Raw genomic sequence first — 20918 nt, 5'->3', positions numbered from 1 at the left:
ATAATAATACTTTGTATATTTTAACTTAAATAGGGATGGTATAATAAAATTGTGGTGTCTGCGTTCGCGCCTGGCCTCCATAGAATGAAAATAGGCACAAACTTTAATAAAGACTTTTCATATTTATCCGCGTAAGTATACTTTAATAAATATGTTTCAGTTTGAAGAAATATGGTATAATAAAATTATGGGGTGTTCGTTCGCGCCTGACCTCCATAGAATGGAAATATGTCACAAAGTTTAACAGGGTTTTTTAATATAGATCCACAGAATATTGTGATAAGTGTTTCAGTGTGAACAGATATGGTATAATAAATTATGGGGTTTATCTATTTTATTTTTACTTTCATAATATTTTGCTTTGGTTTTGATACCTCCAAATTCAAACTATCTCTTTACAACCCTTCCTTTTCATAACCTATCATGCTTTCATAAATCAGAGTCCATTTTCTGAAGTCTGTTTTTGAACCCAGTCAACGACAGGTACCTTCGCTAGTATATATATATATAGTGATTTAAACGTTATGAGGGATTTTTGAAGCATGAAAAACGATGTTACTTTTTGTATTTAATATTTTTATTGTTATTCTTATATTTCAAGTGGGCCTCCGCTATTGGTCACAAAAAAGTATCATTTCATTTCGATACTTTTTGTGACCAAGAGCGGAGGTCCGCTTGAAATATAAAAAATTACAATAAAAATATTAAATACAAAAATGTAACATCGTTTTTCATGCTTCAAAAAATCCTCATAACCTTTAAATCACTATCCTAGAAGCATACGTGGACTTTTAACATTATATATATATATATATATATATATATATATATATATATATATATATATATATATATATAACATTCACGTGAAACCACCCTTTTCTTCACCCTATTCCCTCTGATTCACTATTTGTTACCAAGTAAGATCTATGACTTACTTCTAGTTTCATTAAATACTTTTGCAAGCAAAATCCGATCCCGCATTTTGCTAAATCCTACCCTCTGATGCAAAGGAAAGTATTTCTAAAAAAACTCCACGGATTAAGAACTATCCACTTATTTTGTGCTTCCTTTTTAAAATTAAATATATTTTTAATTCTTTTTTCAAAGTGTTTTTTAACATGTTTTATTAACTACTTGTTTATATATATATATATATATATATATATATATATATATATATATATATATATATATATATATATATATATATATATATATATATCCACACACACACACACACGTTTTATTTTCAGTGGGATTATTTATCAAAATAATAGATGTTCAAAGAGCTATAATAGATAAATAAAGAATAAATAAGATCGATTGTCTATCTCTCGAGAACGCATAATTACAGGTGTCGCATTTGTTATCACAAGGGAGACAACCCTTCCACAACTTAAGCGAAGAATTATTGATTAATATGAAAAATAAATTGTACATCGTACGGCAGGGGCGGACAGTGTCTGTCGAGGGAGAGACAGAGAAGAGGAGCACAAATGAGGACGCTTTTGTGATGTGATGATATACATAAAGCTTCGTCTTCCACTTTCTGTGGAAGATTTTCTCATTTATAAAGTAAAGTTTTGCGTTGATTAAAATTTAGATTTTATCAATAAAAATTAAATTATTGAAGTAAAAAAAATATTTAAATTATTTTTTTTTTTACTTTAAAGAAAAAAACAAACTAGGGGCTATTCAGTATCAGCAATAATAATACTGTTGCCATAATCAGGTGGCTAAATGACTGTCAACTGGTAGAAATTATAGCATCAAATTGTGACTATCAGAAATTTGATGTAATTTATAAAAATCGAGTCCACGAAAAAATGCAAGAAAAAAACATGTTTAAGCATTAAAATTAGTTTTACCTTGTTGTTTTCATTATATATTACTAATGTATATTATTAATAATAAATGTTATTAAAGGAGGAAGCATTTCAAGTTAAAAATCAAATTTCGTTGTTAGATATACACAACATCAGGTCAAATTTAGCAGCCATTTTGTTTTACTTTGGCTTCTTTCATATAGCGTTCAAGTGTACTTTCCTCAATTTTAGATGCATAATAGCAACTGAATTTTTAATGGAAATGAGTCCTCATTCAATAATATTTAACGAAAATAGCATAAAACTATTAATACTTCAACAGATATTTTCTTGTGTTTGAGCAAGATGTATTTTCACATAACATTTAAACTTCTGCATGTCAGTACAATCAGGGAAGCAGTATGTGGGAAGAAACTATCAGAATAGAAGGCTTTCTAGCATCTGAGGACATCTACAGTGAAGAGGTGGGGTTTTGCCACTTAATGGGTTGGTCAGGGGTATGTACGTTGAGGATGCACAAGTGCTATCAGATTTGAGACTCCTTTTTAGACCCTGTTTGAGAAGGAGAGACTAGTTGTAGATGCGCCAGCCTAGATATGGCAATGATACTCCATGCATCGGTGAATGGTGGCTTTGTAGAGATATAGGATATTGTTAGGTGTGAGTAATCGGATCAAATTCAGCTGCCATTTTGTTTTGCTTTGACTTCTTTCACATTACTTGATACTTTTCAAATGTGCTTTCCTCAATTTTAGATGCATAATACTAACCTGATTTTTAATGGAAATGAGTCATCATTTAATAATATATAATAAAAACAACATAAAACTACTTTTAATACTTATAGAGATTTTTTCTCATGTTTTTTTCCATGGCCACAATCTTTATAAATTACTGAAATTTAGTATTGGTTTAATTAAGGATGCCTTATGCTCCCAGCATCTCAGATGATTCAATCATGGCTAGCACACCAGATCGTGCATCAACTCTATAATCTTGCGAACTAGGGATTGTTTTAGATTGACGTCTGGTGTTGCCCAATGCTTACACAGGAGTCTAAAACAGGGTTTCCCAAATTTCAGGACATCATAGAACCCCTTGAACAGGGCAAAGGTTTTCACAGAGCACTAACGTGTTAATTTCTAAAATAAATATGAAAAACATTAATTTCAAATTTTAACTCAAACTTGGACATTAGTTGTTTATGTTAATGATTTTACTATATTTTCGTGTTTACAACCATTTTTTGGTTTTTATTAATGAAAAGTTGTTGCATTTTTTGTTAATTTATTTTTTATTTACTTTTTCATAAATCATCCTGAAACTTTTTACACCTGTAGTTATCTCTGCTCTATCTCTAAAAAGTCACTGTGTGTGTGTGTGTGTGTGTGTGTGTGTGTGTAAGTTCCTTCCTCACAGGTTCCGAAACGGCTGAGCCTATCTTTTGCAAATTTTATACAAAGGTAATTTATATGTCTGGCAGTGTTCTTAGATATGTTTTATATAGAATTTCATCAAATAAGTATCAAAAATTGAAAAAAAAATCCGATCCTAAAAATAGTGTTTCTTTCTTATAGATAAAAAAGAATTTTTACATGGTAATATTTTACATTACACCGGCAAAGACATAATAAAATCTCAATAAATTATTACTTCTATGAAAACAGATAATTATTGACATCTGGAAATATAGCTCAGTGGTAGAGCATTCGACTAGAGATCGAATGATCCCCTGTTCAAGCCTGGTTGTACCTCACCATTTAATTTTAATTTTTTTTTATTAATGAATTCAATTTATGATAAAAAAGAGTCCCATTTCAAATCACTGCAAATCATTTCTTTGTTTGCATATTTTAAAACTAATCATTAATCAGAAGTGACTTTCCAGGGCATTCATTGTCAAACTCAAATATCAGCTAACATTTTTTTATTTCTTCTTTTTTTTTAATTAATCTACCGTACAAATTAATTTATCATAATATATAGTAATCAATAGAGGATTGATTCTATAATAATACATATGCAATCTGCTGAAATTAAGATATCATGTTTAAGCATATTGCACGACCAGGCAATGCCGGGCGTCCAGCTAGTGTATCATATCTCTTTCCGGTAAAAAAAGCTAAAATATTAAATGTCTGCAGCCATTTAATTTTTCCATATAAAGCATTTGGCCCTCTTCAAGACAGGGCTTCTGGAGGCCCTCAGCCTCACTCATGGAACTCCAAGACTCCGTGGAGCCCACTTTGGGAAACCCTGATCTAAAACACTTACAATACCTTAAAAACCAAATCTGAAAAATATCTCTGATCCACCTCTGCGAAATCCCACCCCTTCATTGTAAAGGTTCCTAAATGGCATAAAATTTTCTACTCTAATAATTTCTTTCTTTATGCCACTTGTCTGGGGAATCCCCTTCTTGCTCCCTGTTTACCAACTGTAACAACTTGCAAATATTTAAATCTAACGTGAACAAAAATCTTGCTGCCCAGCTTCTCCGATTACAATAGCCGTTTATACTTAAGTATCAATGTGTTTTGTTTGGCACGAACCAAATTATAAAAATGTATGAATAAAAAAATAAGAATTTACTCAAGTTCAGATTGTAAGTATAATTTCACATAATCTCTGACTCCCAGAAAGAAATGAAGATATCATATTTAAAAAAAAATTGTCATTTTTTTTCTTTGAAAACTTTAACATTTAGACGGATGCCACCAAAACCGCACCATACCCACCAAAGCAAGAAAAAAAAAGTTATTTAAATTTAAATTTAATGTTATATTTATTACTTATACCTGTCCTAGGACGGTTATTCTACTGGTAGCTATATAAAGTTATATATCTCTGTACAGGATTTATTCCTAAACTAATTAACCGATTATAATAAATTTTGAAACACTAGGTGTAAGGGTTGGTAATGTGTGCTATATTTAGTTTATTTTAGTTTTATGCAAAGGGGGCAAAAAGCGAGTGGAACTTCCTTTGTAAAAATTCGGGCTACAGCATTCAATGTAACCAGTATTTGTCATAAACCGTCCCATAAGTAATCAAACTTAGTTCATTATATTGATCAATTTTAGCTGATGATCGTCCCGTCTCATTAACCCATATCCTTAGGTGGCTCTTGGCCTTGATAAATGGTAATCAAAAAGTGTTTTCTTTAAATATAAATTTGATACGTAGAAAGACAAAATAATTTTACTAATAAAATAATAATAAAAATAGAATAATAGAATAATAGAAAAATAGAAATTAGTAATTTCCTAATATACGGTTGTTTATTATTCATTACTTAAATTTATAAGAATGTCTTCCCGAGGAATCTCTGTGAAGTAAGGGTGGAGCAATCTCCAACCACACAAACCAGGCATTGACATTGCTTGAGTTCAGTGAAAAGGAAAAGTATCAGACGATCGGAAACAATAAGCAAAAAAAAAAAAAGACTGGTGCTTTTTTTTTTTTTTTTTTTAACTCTTGCTCCCACCACACAAAACATATTGCCACTTGAACGTAAGGATCTGCTATTTGGGATTATGTCTACACAAAATTTTGTCAGGTGATGAGCAGCAAAATTTGTTTGCATTACATTTAAATTTTCCCATGTTAGCACAATCAGGGAAGCAGGAAGGGAAATAGATACATCTACTACTTTTGATTTTATTTATATATATATATATATATATATATATATATATATATATATATATATATATATATATATATATTATATATATATATATATATATGAATTATTTAATTATTTGTCTACATCTATCGATATTGTGCCTGTTTTTTTTTTTAATAATATTGGCGACATTTTTCCATATTCCAACCCCACGTTATAAAAATTAATTTTAAATTAAAGTTATTAATATTTTGCTTTTTTCAATCGTATTCGGCGATGTTGATAATGTATCGGCCGAAAGATGTCTCGAGTTTTTATTTTAATAGTAATCGTTAATATATTCTTAAATTGTTTTTATCAACGTCTTTTTCGCTGTCACCTCAAATTTTTATGTGTTTTTTTCCCAACTCGACATGACTCCATATATCTTTTTTTTATATATATATATATATACAGGTTGGTCACAAAGTCTGGCTACATAATCTACAGGATTTGGATTATCTTATATGAATCAAGCATCAGTTTTTGAGTGGCATAAGAAATTCAAGGAAGGCAGAGAGTCTTTTAGGGATGGTGAGAGATATGGGAGGAGTAAGGAAGTCAGAACACCAGAGTTGGTTGGTCAAATGTAGATTATGTAGCCAGACTTTGTGACCACCCTGTATATATATATATATATATATATATATATATATATATATATATATATATATATATATATATATATATATATATATTTAAAGTGATGGTTGTGTAATTCCAACGAGAGAAAAAATGTATATTTAAAAGAGTGTAGCCATCAACAATTGTGGTTTTTTTTTAAAGGTTTTCATCATATTTTTATTTTAAAATATTTTTATAACGCGTTTCGAGCTTAGGGTGTGCTCTCTTCAGATATTTTCGTAAAAAGTTTTTCTTTAAAATGGGAGTTTGTAGATATGCCTCCGCTGATATTAAATATGTTTTTCATAGTGGTGCGATGCGTGTGTTCAGTGTTTAGACATCCTGTCTCCAACTGTAAGTTGTTCACTGTGACCGGTCAAAGTTAGTTTCAAAGAGTGTTTTTAGTCCATATGGTGAAGGTTTTTATGGCTTCTTTAGGGTTCTTTTTAAAGACTTTCTTTCCCCATATATAGCATACACTCACACACAATCACATACGCATACATATATATTCATGTACATGTACACATGCACACGCACACGTACGCAGGCACACACACATACACACACGTACATACATAGAAATATATGTAGGAGCATACATATATACACATATACATACCCACCTACACACCCACACACGCACTCGCATACATCCACCGCTAACAATTATTTTTATTTTTTATTTTTTATTTTATATATATATATATATATATATACACAAAAAAAAAAAAAATATATATATATATATATATACATATATATATATATATTCAACTTGCCACCGGTATGCAGTGCCTTTTTTCAGAGACACTGTGTCATCAGGTTGTGATATCACTTGAGACCAAACTCAAGAATAGTGAAATCTTTGTATACAAAAAGTTTTTATCCATATATATATATATGTGCGTGTGCGTGCGTGTGTAATGCTGTTATTCATCCCAACCAAGCATAGTGCAACTTGAACAGAAGGAGCTACTATTTGTGACCACATCTACAGGGACACTATGTAAGAAATTGACCAGCAAGATGTTTTTTCACATTACATTTACGAGAGTCTTGAAGATGATGAGTGTAGTAGTCAGCCATCGGATTTTGACAACGATAAATTAAAAGCCTTAGACGAAGCCAATCCATGTACATCTGTTTGGGAACTTGCTTCTGTATCAGACGTAATGTATATGACGATTTCCAACCACTTGAGACAGATTAGAAAGAGAAAAAAAATTGATAAATTGGTGCTTCACGAATTGAATGACAACCAAAAGAAACGTCGCTATGAAGTGTTATCTTTCCTTCTTTTATGCAACAAGAACGACCTGTTTCTTAACGGGGTTGTGACTTGTGATGAAAAGTGGATTCTTTACAACAACCGGTGACACTCAGCTCAATGGTTAGATGCTGACGAAGCTCTATGACACCTCCTGAAGCTAGAGTTGCACCAAAAGAAGGCCATACTGACTGTTTGGTGGTTTGCGACTGGTGTTATCCATTACAGTTTTTAAAATGCAGGCGAAACCATTACGGCAGGGAAGTACTGCCGACAAATGGATAAAATGCATCAGAAACTTCGACAATAACACTCAGCATTAGTCAAGAGAAAAGGCCCAATTCTCCTACACGACAATGCCCGACTGCACGTTGCTAAACCGACCCTGCAGAAGTTAAATTTGGGCTACAAAACTGCCTTACCTGCCATACTCTCTAGACCTCTCACCTACCGACTACCACTTTTTCAAGCATCTCGACAACTTTCTGTGTGAGAAAAGTCATAAACCTAAGCGATATAAAAAACGCATCAGCGACTTCATCGCTACCAGAATGCAAGATTTTTACGTTATTGGCATAAATACTCTTGTTTTGCATTGGTAAAAGTGTATTGATTCTGATGGTGCTTATTTCGATCAATAAAATTTTGTTTGAACTGAGATATGTTCATCTAAATTTAAAAGTTAAAAACCGCCAGAACTTTCTTGTCAACTTGATAGAATGCAAATTTTTTTTATCTGACACTGTTGTGAACTTCTAGTCGCCTGTTTTTCTGATTCACCGCAAATGTAATCTCTATATTAATCATGTTATGTCACCAGTTCTCGTGTCCTTGCATTTTTAGCATCTACGTGACTTACACATTATTATTTTTATATACTATTAATTGATTATTGAAATACAAAAATAAAATAATGCAAAGTATTAACATGAAATTTTAAAAATCCTATTAAAAAAATTAATTTAATTACAATGTTAAATCCACCAGAATACATTTTCATTTCTTCATAAACAAGTCAGTCAGTTTAAATCCTTTTTTAATACGCATGCAGAATGCGGATTGTGTTATTGTTAGATAGGGTTTTTAAGTTTAATTAATTTTTACAGTATCTTTTTGTTAGGTGACAGTACAGAATAGTTACAAAACCGGGGATATACAGAAAGCAGGAGTGCTAGGGTTGCCCAAGCACCTGTCCCTTTTTACTCCTGTTTTAAAAGTGCCCTTTTCAGAGGAATGTATTATATGCCAGTGACTCACCAAGACGGTGTTCATTACTACATTTTTGCTGGTTTTTTTTCACTTGAGCACTTGCAAAAGTTCTCTGCATGTCACTGTACAAAACGCTCTCCTCTCCTCATAATAAGAATGAACTAAACAAAATATTGCGAGAAATACACCCAATAAATGCCACCAATCATGCGAAAATGTAATGTTCTATCTGTATTTTGTTAAATTTTCGATTTTTAAGCAATTATGGAGGTTCTACTATGGCTTTAATGAAACCACCATTTTATTTTTATTTTCACTTGACGTGCTTTACACTATTTTTATATTTAAGTAAAAAAAACACTTTAAAATAAGTTAAAACATAAACAAGCTTATCCAGGTAGGTAGAAGAGAATCTTAGCTTGTCTTTGGGAGCATTTATTTGTTGTGTATTTATTTTTCACGCTATTTTTGTTGTTAGCTATTAAAATAAATGCTTGTTATTATTTCAGCACGATCCGTATTCTGCACAAGTACCCTTTCTTACTAGTTGAAAAAAAAAAGAAGAGAAAAAGAATTAACCACCTTGTGATCGTTCATTGCTTGAAATGTAAAAAAATCTTACTGCAATAGAAAACTGCTATATTTTTCAATCCTGTATTGATTTTCATTCAGAAAATGTAATCTTTTTCTCTATCATTTTTCACAGTACACTAGTACTCTAAAAAGACTAAGACAACCGCTAGTGACAGCACACATAGTTGTAACACAAATACAAATAAACAAATAACAATTGCTGTTCATGCCTGCATACTACAAGAATGTTTTGAAGAGCATTTGAGAAAAGAAATAGGCATCTTTTTTTTTAATATGATGTTTGTATATGTTTGAGATAAGGATTTATTATGATTTTTTGTAGTATTTGGATTGTTGAGATTATTGTTCTCATCTTGGTTGTTTTTTCCACAAGGTTTCGGCCGATGCAACCTCCGACCGTCTTCAGGACATTCACACTGAATGTTATTGGTTAATGCTGAAAAATTTTTTTTTTGTTTTTTTTGTTTCCCCAACGGACATAGCCGTTGGAAATTCAGCGCCAAGTCTATTTCTTTTTTAAAAAAAAAACAAAAAAAAAAAAAAAATTAAAAAAAAAAAAAAACCAAAAAACAAATCCGGGTTCATTATTAAAAAAAAAAAAAAAAGACTTGGCGCTATTTGCGTTTTGAATTTCTAGCGACTGTGTTCGTTGAGGAGGCGAAGAAGAACCAAGCATTTTCCACCATTCATCAATAGCATCCAGTGTGAATGCACTTGAAGACGGTCGGAGGCTGCATCAGTTGAAACGTTCTAGAAAAAACAACCAAGATGAAAACAATAGTTCAAATAACACAAAAAATAATCTTTTTTTAATATAAAGTTGAGATATTTATCCAACTGACAATTACATTAAAACGCTAAATTCATATTCAAAATAGAAGAACACTAACTTTCTGATATACTGATGACGTGTATGAGGTCGACGTAATAAGATTAACTAATTTGTATATTGCTTGGCAAAAGGATATTTCATTAATTAACTAATCATTCTAATTACATTGCTGCTTTCATGTTATTATTACACATAATTCTAATTGCATATATCTCTATATTTATAAAGTTAGGTATTTTTTATGTTTCACTATCTTTCGCTAGACAAAATTGTGCACTGACATGATCATTCTCATTACACAATTACCTTACACGGCTAACGGACTCTTTCTGTCTGGTTTTGGTTTTCCATCAGTTTCCTTCTCCTAAATGTATTGTCTTCACTACAGCTGAGGAGTTCCCATGCGCCCCCCCCCTTGTGGTAACCCTCTGGAATGTCAGAGGGAGTCTAACAGGTGCTAGCTGCACTTTGCTCAAGTGTAACGTGTAAAAATGCAAAGGCAGAAGCGTTTAACTCCCTGGGATATTATACGTATCCACATACCTAAATACATACAACACATAGTATTCTAGTATTTTCTATGATTAAGCTGTATATATATATATATATATATATATATATATATATATATATATATATATATATATATATATATATATATATATCTAAATTCAGGCAATAGAAATGAAAAGTTTACCAGACAAAGAAAGTGTAAACTTAAAACTAATATACATATTAATATTTATATAGTAATCCTAACCAAATAAAAAAGCTCAATACAGACACAATAGGACGTAGAGCTTATCATAAAGAAAGGAAATCAAGACTGTAAATTAAAATTTACTATGAAATTTGTTGTTCGACAGAATACTAAAAAAAAAAAAAAATTTAATTAAGAAATCCTTAATCTGCAGAGTTTCAAAGAATGGTAGTCTTCTCTTCAGAATAAAGAAATACACTACCAAATTACTAGTATAGCCGAGCTAAGAATTTGCTGGTCATGGCATCAGATGAAAAAAGCACTTTATGATAGTTAGTAGTATGTTCATATCGGTTAAACATGTGAAAATGGGGAAACAAATCGAATATAGGAAGTCCAGAATGATTGAAGACTTGATGGTAAATCCAAGAAGCGAAGAAAAGTTTTTTTTTATTTTTAAAATAATCAGAATTTCAATGTTGGCAAAAACGTGAAGAGTGAAAACAATCCGATTCAGCTGGAGTAGAAATCCAATGTAGCATGAAGGAATATAGAAATTCACTTGCAGTCACCGAGAATGTCCCAAAAATACAAAAAAAAAATGTAAGGTTAGATGTTAAAGTTCAGCCAATGAAAGTTATCCCATATGCTCCCATCGCTGGTCTGGCTTCTAATCTGGATTTCTTCTCCAGCTAAATCAGATTGTTTATATTAAGAGGTTAATATAGTTCGCTTGAAGCATTGTCTAATGTTTATATAAAGGTAATTTGTGGACGGCAATACAATGCAGAGGTGTAACGGATCAGCACAAACTGAAGCAAATTAAGGCATATATACTTCTAATATTATATTGTGTTCTTACTTTGACCAGTGTGGTCTGATGAAAGTTTTGTATTATATGATATTTCAGTGAAATTTTTCTTCTTCAGATATGTGCTTGAATTTAGTTCAAAAGTACATCCGGTAACGGTTGTAAATGAGAGCAGTTTTGCAGTAATTGAAATAAAATTGGAATTAATTTTTTATTTATAAAAAAACTACATATATATTGCATCAATAAAAGCTGAATCTGCATAGTTCATTTCATCGAGTAGAGTAAAAGTAAAGTTAGTTTGGCGCTTCTACGTTATTGGGACCAAAATTTTGTAGTCGATAAATGGAGTTTTCAGATAAAAAAACAATGGTTTCAACTGACTTTTTGTCAATTCTAATAAGTTACAATGGTAACTTCCAAATTATGCAGTCGGAATTACCTGAATATTATTGAATTATTAAAAAAAAAACTTTAATCGTGTTAGTAAGTGAAAAATTGCCGCCATCTTGTTTGAATCTAAGCGGAAAATTACCTCCCTTTTCAACTCTTCTGTGTTTTTTGGTCGTTTTCTTCAAATTCTATTTTTATTTTCTTTAATAAATAATTTTTTACCTTATCGATTTTCGTAATTTTTGGAAAAAATCATTTTAAAAATACGAGGAATATGTAGATATAATTGTTTTCATGTGAAATTCAGTATTATGATTTTGAAATCTCGTCCCAATAGTATAGAAGCGCCGTTAGTTTTAATTTGCTTCAGTTTGTGTCAATCCGTTACACTCCTACATTGTATTGCCTTCTATAAATTACCTTTATATATTTAAAATTATTTGACCAACCGACCTCTTGCCTTAACTAATGAGTCTAAAAGTGCATCTCACTCTTATGAACCCACCCAGGGATGGATACATCTGCTCGTATAACTGATTTGTGTGCACCATCGAGTTTAGGTGAACCGAGTGAGACAATCAAAATAATTTCTCTCCTTCAGAAAAATATGACTATCGACTTGACATATTGTTGACAAAACCAGGCAATTATGTTATTTGGGTCGACATGATTACCCCCCACTCCACCACCACCACCACCACCACCACCACCACCACCACCACCACCACCACCACCACCACCACAGAAAGTATGAGGTTCAATGATGAAAGGCTTAATGAGTGACGATTGTAAATCGATGCCAATATTTAAAATTTCTAACTATATCCCGTGTGTAACAATTACTGAATAGACTTTGTGAGTGAGTTATATATTGTTATTATTATTTACATTTTTATCATACCCGAGGTGCTTTCAATAAGTTTCCAGACGTTTTTCGTATGGACACTTTTATTGAAAGTACTCGTTCCCTTTGAAGTAATCTCTTCCAGGTGCAACGCACTTGTTATACTGTTCCAACAATTTCTGGAAGGACCCATGGAAGTCCTCTTGTGTGAGTGTGTCAATGACCCTTGTCACAGCCTCTTGCATCTCCTCAGTTGTCGCATAACGACAGCCTCTAAGGTTTCCTTGAGCTTAGAGATTTACCAAAAGTCACAGGGAGCAAGGTCTGGTAAGGAGCTGAATTGATCAGCTCGACTATCTCCCTGTTGTCATGACATCTTCTAATCTTCTCTGAGCATTCCTAGGACAAACTTCATGCAAATCTTCCGCATCTTCATTCCCTAGAAATAATTGTATGTACAGTGTAGTACTTACCAACACAACGCCCACGTGTTTGTGCCTTGTATAGGCATGCGCGACAACAAAACTTGGGGTTTTATAAGTGGAAGTCTCGAGGTTGTCAGGAATCTACAGGCGCATGTGCAAGAGAAGGGATTGAGATAGTGGTATAAAAGGTAGGTCGAGTGAGAAGGTTGTTGTTGTTGTTGTCATTGGACGTTACAGTGACGCATGAGTTAGCAGGTGATTAAGAGGCTGTTTTTTTTGTGTGTCAAGTCGCGCACCTCGGTGAAGATCATATAAATCGTGCACCTCGGTGAAGGTGAAGGTCATAAGCTATTTCGGCTATTTCGTTTTGTCTCTTTTCCTGGACAACTATGGCTGGGGCAAAGTTTGATTTAAAACTGATACCCGAATTCGACGGATCCACTTCTGTTGTCGACTGGGTCGAAAGGGTTGAGCTGACCTGCAACCTCTGTGAAGTAAAGGGGGTGCATACCCTGATTCCCCTGAGATTGGCTGGAGGCGCCCTAAGTGTATATCAGCAACTTAGTGCCGTGGAGAAGGCTGATGTTACCTGTATAAAAAATGCTTTATACAAGGCATTTGCCATGGATCCCTGCACGGCCTACGAAACATTTGCCTCTAGGAAGCTCATGCCAGGAGAAACCGTGGACGTCTTCTTCGCGGAGCTGAAGAAACTTGCAGTTCTATTTGGCAATGGAGTGTCAGAGCAAACACTGGCGTATGCGTTTGTGGCCGGCCTTCCCACCCATGTTAAGCAACTGTTGAGGGCTTCCACCAGCGTATCTGTAACGCCCATGGAACATTTGTTAGAACGCGCTCGAGCCATTATCAGAGATGAGGAGGACCTGAGGGAACTGGTTGTAATGATGGCGCAGGAAGCCAAGACTAATGCTGAAAAGAGTCCCAGTTTGAGACCCACGACCAATGGGAGATGTTTCTGCTGCGGCCAGCGAGGCCATTTCGCAAGAAATTGTACTAACAAGGGGCGGGGGCGCCCGCACTGTTTCCAATGTGGTAGTTATGGACATTTATCCCAAAATTGTGCGGGAAATGCATCAGGGGGCAGGACGTCAGCGCCGCCCTGTTCTCCGGACAAGATTTAATTGAGGCGCAACCGACAATAAATGGGTACGTGGACCAAGTGCCTTGTTCAGCTCTTCTCGACTCTGGGTGCTCACACACCATCATGAGTGCCAAGTTGTGTGGGAAACTGGACAAAGCAGAACATCAAAGTAACCACAATAGGTGGCAATACGCAAGCTTGCTGTGGAGCCGGAACTGTCAAAGTCCACACAGACTCTGGTGTGGCCGCAGACATTAATGTGCTGGTGATGCGAGGGGATTTGCTGGGATTCGATGTACTGTTGGGATATGATGCTATTAAGGCACTGGGGGGAGTGGTTATCGGAAGAGATGGGACTGTGCGATTTTTGGAAACCCCAGCATGTGCTGCAGTTCACATTGATCGGCCTGATTTTAAGGTTGACTACGACCCTCACCAAAAAGCATGGACTGCATCGTGGAAGTGGACAGAAGGAAGGGCGCCAACTGAACTCAAGAATAGCATTGCAGAGTACTCGATACCCGACGAGGCACGTGATGAATACGAGAAGGAACTTGAGGCATGGATCCAGGATGGATGGCTGATCCCCTACCCCAACAAGTTGGGACCACCCAAGGGTCTGATTCCCTTAATGGCGGTAGTCCAGCATAACAAATCAAAAGTTCGTTCGGTGCTGGACTATCATGAACTCAATAGATACATTGAGACGTACACTGCCGATGCTGACATGTGCGCCAGCAAGCTGAGAGAATGGCGTCAGAAGGGCTCCAATGTGTCTATAGTAGACTTGCGGAAGGCTTATTTGCAGGTGCGAGTGGATGAGACATTGTGGCCGTTCCAGACAGTGTGGTTCCAGGGTCAGAGATACTGCCTTACTCGGCTTGGCTTTGGGCTGAATGTGGCAACGCAAATCATGAAGACCATCGTAAATGCAGTGTTGTCCCAGGAAAAGACCACTGAGGACGCAACATCGGCCTATATTGACGATGTGTACGTCAATGAAGACGTACAATCTGCGTCGCACGTTAGAGAAAAGTTAGCTCAATTCGGGTTGGAGTGCAAGGATCCCGAACGTCTGAGGGATGGAGCACGGGTATTAGGATTGGACGTTTGCGGGAAAGACGGTACCTTACGATGGAGGCGTGGCAGTGAGATTCCAAACATCCCTGATGTTATTATGCGGCGGACTATTTTTTCCTTGTGTGGGAAACTTATTGGTCACTTACCAGCGTGTGGCTGGCTCCGAGCAACTGTGGGCGTCATCAAACGCAGGGCAAGTTTATTACCTACAGGTTGGGATGATGTGTCTGATGATGCTCTTCTAACTCTGATGACAACAGAAACCCTAGAGAGAGTTAACAAGGAGGACCCTGCCCGTGGAGAATGGTGTGTCGATGGGGACACTGTGAATGTGTGGGTTGACGCTAGTTCTTTGGCATTGGGAGTGTTATTGGAGCAACGTGGAAATGTAATTGAAGACGCGTGCTAGCTGCGACCCGTGAATGATGCTCAACACATCAACCTGGCGGAACTGGATGCTGTTGTGAAGGGTTTAAATCTGGCACTGCAATGGCAGTCAAAGAAATTGCACTTGTACATGGATTCTCTCTGCGTCTACCACTGGGTGTCCGACATTCTTTCGGGACGAACAAGAGTCCGCACTAAGGCAGCCAGTGAGATGTTAATCCGGCGGAGGCTAAACACCCTGAAGAGTCTGGTATCAGAGTATGACCTGTCGGTGAGTGTAACGCTCGTGGCATCACACTGTAATCGTGCAGACCAACTAACCCGTGTGCCTCACAAATGGTATGAAGCTGTGAAGACTGGCGTGGAGTTCGCTGCTCGATCTTGCGCAGTTGACGCGATTAGCTCATGCCAAATACAAAGAATTCATGTGCAGAGTGGACATCCAGGTATCAAAAGAACTTTGTATTTTGCGAGACGTGTGGACCCGGCAGTGACAAGGGCGGATGTCAGGCAGATCATCAAGCACTGTGAGGCATGCCAGTCTATCGATCCTGCACCTGAGCAATGGCAGAAGGGGCGATTGGAAGTTGAGCATGTGTGGCAACGATTAGCGATGGATATTACCCATTACAGTGGTAAGCCCTTTCTAACCCTTATCGACTGTGGACCCACTCGTTTTGTGGTGTGGCCGCAAATGACCAGGCAGGACTCAGCGAATGTTGTCCGCCAACTGTCATCAATCTTTTCTGAGCGAGGTGCGCCGGAAGAGATATTGACGGACAACGATGCTGCTTTTTGTAGATACCATGTTCGGCAGTTGTTGAATGAGTGGGGTGTCCGACTATGACTGCAATGTGCTCATGTGCCATCAGAGAATGGCATTGCTGAGAGGAGCCATCGCAGCATCAAGAGAATTGCTGCCAGAAAGCAATGCACCATTATGGAGGCCACGTATTGGTATAACATCACACCAAAGGATGGGAAGACACTAACAACAGCACCGGCCAATGCCATACACAAATACCGTGTTAGGATAAAGGGCATTGACACTGTCCAACCAATCGATGAGGAGAGTCATGACAAATACAAGGTAGGGGATCCAGTTTGGGTTAGACCCCCTGGAAACCAGTGCACCACCAAGTTCAAATGAGGACGAATATCTGGAGTGGTCAGCCAGCAGTCGGTCCTTGTTGATGGAACCCCACGCCATGTGCGCGATCTTCGCCCAGCTAGTGAAGTACATCCCACAACTACAGAGAGCGATGAATCATCAGATGATGAGCTGCTGATGAGTGAGGTCACCGAGCAAGAGAGTGGCAGTTGTAGTTCATCTGATCAGGCAGGATCAGAACCAGAACCAGAACCAGAACCACACCCAGAAACAGAACCAGAACCTGAATCCGAGAGTGTAAATACCACCCTCGGTGAAGGTGAAGGTCATATACAGTTCCCACACTATCACCAAACTGTGCACTTATTGTCTCTATAGACATACGGGTTTCTTGTCCATGAAATTCTTTATTTGGCCAATCAACTTTGATGTTCTGACTTCTTCACTCCTCCCACACATCTGTCTACATATGTATATGTGTATATATACATAGAACTACTTCATTTACTCACATAAATTAATATGCAAAAGTATAAATTTATACGTAAACTTTAAGTATTTACTTCAACAGTGCTCAATATGTAGGTAGAGCTAGTTAGTATTTTATAACTTACTATATACATATATATATGTGTATATGTGTATGTGTGTATGTATACATATATGGCATAATCACGTTGACACACCGGTTCTTGTCAGATCACCGAAGTTAAGCAATGTTGAGCCTGGCTAGTACCAGATGGGTGACCATTTGGGAATTCTAGGCGTTGTATGTGCTTTCTGCTTATCTCAGCAATGTTTCTAGTCGTCCTGAACATCCACTTGCCACTGGTATTTAACAATTTCGACTCAGGAGATGTGTGGTTGGAGATTGCGCAACTATTGCCACAAAAATTTCACGCGCAGGCACCCTTACAGTGGGTATCCATAGTCTGTCAAGACTGAAGGAAGCCTTTGTTACAAACTCAAAATACTAATACTGTAGAGATTCCTAGATGCTATAAAGCCTTCTCTCAAACTACTAAACTTTGGAATTCCCTCCTAGGCTCCTGCTTCTCTTAACATGCAGAAGTTCAGGTGTAATGTGAACAGACATCTCGCTGCACAACTCCCTACATAGTATCCCTGCAAATCTGCTCCCAAATAGTAGCCTCTTATGACTTAGTGGCACTGTGCTTTGTTTAAAAAAATGATGTAACAAGTGCAGTTCAGAGAGGAAGAATAAGAAAACACGTGAGTATTTGCAATGCATGAATTCGCTTTTAAAAGAAACAGCATATAACAAAAGTTTTACTGATTTAAATTTATATTCCATCAAGAATACGATCCTATTTTGATGGAACCAACTTCAGAGTGGGAGTGGAGATGTAACGATAAAGTCATGTGTTTGAAACCCCTAACCCTAAACTTAATCCTAAACCCCTAATCTCTCAACTGTTACAAACATTATAGGTTATTATTCTTCATTCTTGTGTTCGGACTTACAGATTAATAATTGTCAACAACCAAAATAGAATAATAGAAAAATGACATGACTGTTCATCACAGTGGAATCTCATTGTATTTATTAGTCGCTTAACACGTGACAATCATTATTCTTATGTCAAGTGTGTATATATATCTGTAAAAGTAAGAATGTATGTGTGTGTGTGTGAGAGGACAACTCTCAACCTATATAGTCAAAGAATTGTTGATCTGCAGACTTGAAATTTGGTATATAGAGTATTCAGACATGTGGAAAACTTTTTAATCAGTTTTCATCTGGAAAAAAGGACTACTGAAGGAGTTTAAATTGAAAAATTGGTACTTCCGGGAGACATCGCATTTTTATCTGTTTGTCAACTGTTTCACGACTCCATATGCACAAATTGTTCACATGACAGTTTCCTTATGTTAAGAATAAGTAGGTTTGAAAGCACTTTTTAGAGATTGTGTCAAGCTGGCCTAATGGTTATCGTACTTAACTCATTGTCTTTAGGTTTTGGTTTCGATCTCAGCTCAAGTATTCTTTTGCTTTTTTACTCACAAGAAGTGAACTGTTTAGAAAAAACATAATACTTGCACGCACATGTTTCAGATTCTTTCTGTTTTTTTTTTACTTCATTTTTTCTTAAAGGAATTTAACGTTACATTTAATACTGGACAACGCCGGGTACATCTGCTACTATATATAGTTATTATCTTAATAATTGGTATCTCTCAATATATATATATATATATATATATATATATATATATATATATATGTAGCTGGAATCTGCAGAGTGAATCGAAGTAACAAAAAAAGTACAACTTTTTAAAATAAGACATTATAACTTGTTTTAAACTGGAGTTGTGGTTTTGTTTCATACAGCAGTGACACTGACTGGTGTGGGAATTAACTGTTATCCGTTTGACCAAAGGTGGTATGTTGGAGTATTAATGTGGTCCACTTGGAAGTCTTCAATGAACTCTTTAAAGTCCCCGGGTGTAAACTGAATTGCATTATCTAACACTAAGCAGTTGACCACTTTGAACTGTGCAAATAACTCACGAAGAGTTTTTATAGTGAAGTCGGTAGTTGGGCTTTTACACCTAAAGACCTCTGGCTACTTGGAGAAACTGTTCACTATTATGAGATAGTACTGTCCATACTGTGGTCGCACATAGTCACGTGTATCCGTGATGATGGGTAGTCTGCTTTGGGCCATGGTGAATTGATGGAGCTTTAGCAGCTAGTGCATATCCCCTGCATTCTTTCACCTTTTCTTCAATATCTTTGTCTATATTTCTCCAATATATGTATGACATATCAAACTTTTCATTTTGGTGGTGCCGGGGTTGTCCTGCGTGAAAATCCTTTAAGATTTTCTTTTCGAGAGTCATTGGAACAACTATTTTCTCCTGATATAATAATATCTGGTCGTATGTTGAGAAAACTTCTACTACTTGTTCATCAATCTGCAGTTTTTACTTGGTATCTCTTATAAAGTCGTTGCTTTCGGCTTCTTTCCTTATATTGTCCAGAGTAACAGGGAATTCTTTCACAGTGTTGAATATGATCGAACTGTAATCTCTCTCTGATTGTAGTGATGCGATCACTAAGTCTTCTAGTGGTTCACCAGTCCTTAGTATTAACCAGGATAGGCTGCCTGCCTGTCCTAACTTCTTTGACAGAAGGAACTCCATATTGAAGTCGTAATTCAATAAGATTGTTCCCCATCTTTAGAGTCTCTTTACATATGTGTAAGCCACCCTTTTTTCAAGGCAAAGAAAGAGATCAACGGCTTGTGATCTGATTGTTATTTGAAGTGTCATCCATGCAGGTATCTGTGGAATCTTGTTACCATGAAAATGATACTTAAGGATTTTTTCTTTATCTGGGAATAATTCCTTTCCACAGGCAGTAGGGTTCTCGACGCGTGCGCTATAGATTTTGTAGATCTGTCTGGCATTTTATACAGGATACACATGCAGATTCCATATGTGCTCACGTCACTTGCCACAGCAATGTTTAAATCTGGATTGTACTGAGTCAGGAATAGTTGTGATGTGAGCACCTCTTTCAGCTTTTCGAATGCTATCTTGCATTCCGTGGTTCAGTTCCAAACCTTGTCTTCTCTAAGTGGTTTGTTTAAAGGTGCATACAATGTATGCATTTCAACAAGTTGCCTCAAAAACTCCTCCATTTTAAAAAATAAATAGAATCACAAAACAAATCTGGGTCTAAAAAATGAAGTTAAAAAAACGTCTATACTTTTTAGACAAACAGAAAAATCGTGATCTTATGGAAAAATAGGAAAATTAATATTCATAAATTTTCCACGAAAAAAGTCATGTACATGTGGTTATAACAGAAAGAATGTTCGATTTTCCACAGAGAACAACAGTCTATTAAGAATTTACTTCAACTCTTGAAAGAAAAAACACAAAGAATTTTGAGTTTCGAAAAATGTGGAATAAAAACGAATTGAAATCCCTTTTTTTTTTAACGAAAATCAAGTCAAGCATTCAAGTTGTTGTCCTGAATTCTCATAATGGAGTGAATGCGGTTTCAATCC

General features: G+C 35.8%; 1 protein-coding gene, 1 long non-coding RNA gene and 1 pseudogene across 3 annotated transcripts in view; 2 read left to right on the top strand and 1 right to left on the bottom strand.

Annotated features, from left to right (window-relative positions):
* Nucleotides 1-20918, bottom strand: part of LOC145303397 (proline-rich protein 5-like) — a 493349-nt gene that overhangs the window by 173660 nt on the left and 298771 nt on the right. The gene's annotated exons all lie outside the window — the stretch shown is intronic.
* LOC145303399 (uncharacterized) overlaps nt 1-20918 on the top strand; it is a 231680-nt gene that overhangs the window by 81919 nt on the left and 128843 nt on the right. The window lies entirely within an intron of this gene.
* Nucleotides 17538-17654, top strand: LOC145240646 (5S ribosomal RNA; annotated as a pseudogene).

This window comes from Euprymna scolopes, chromosome 19 (assembly GCF_053919585.1).
Source record: "Euprymna scolopes isolate OS-2025 chromosome 19, ASM5391958v1, whole genome shotgun sequence".
In the NCBI taxonomy this organism is placed as follows: domain Eukaryota; kingdom Metazoa; phylum Mollusca; class Cephalopoda; order Sepiida; family Sepiolidae; genus Euprymna; species Euprymna scolopes.
This window is presented reverse-complemented; position numbering and strand designations above follow the sequence as displayed.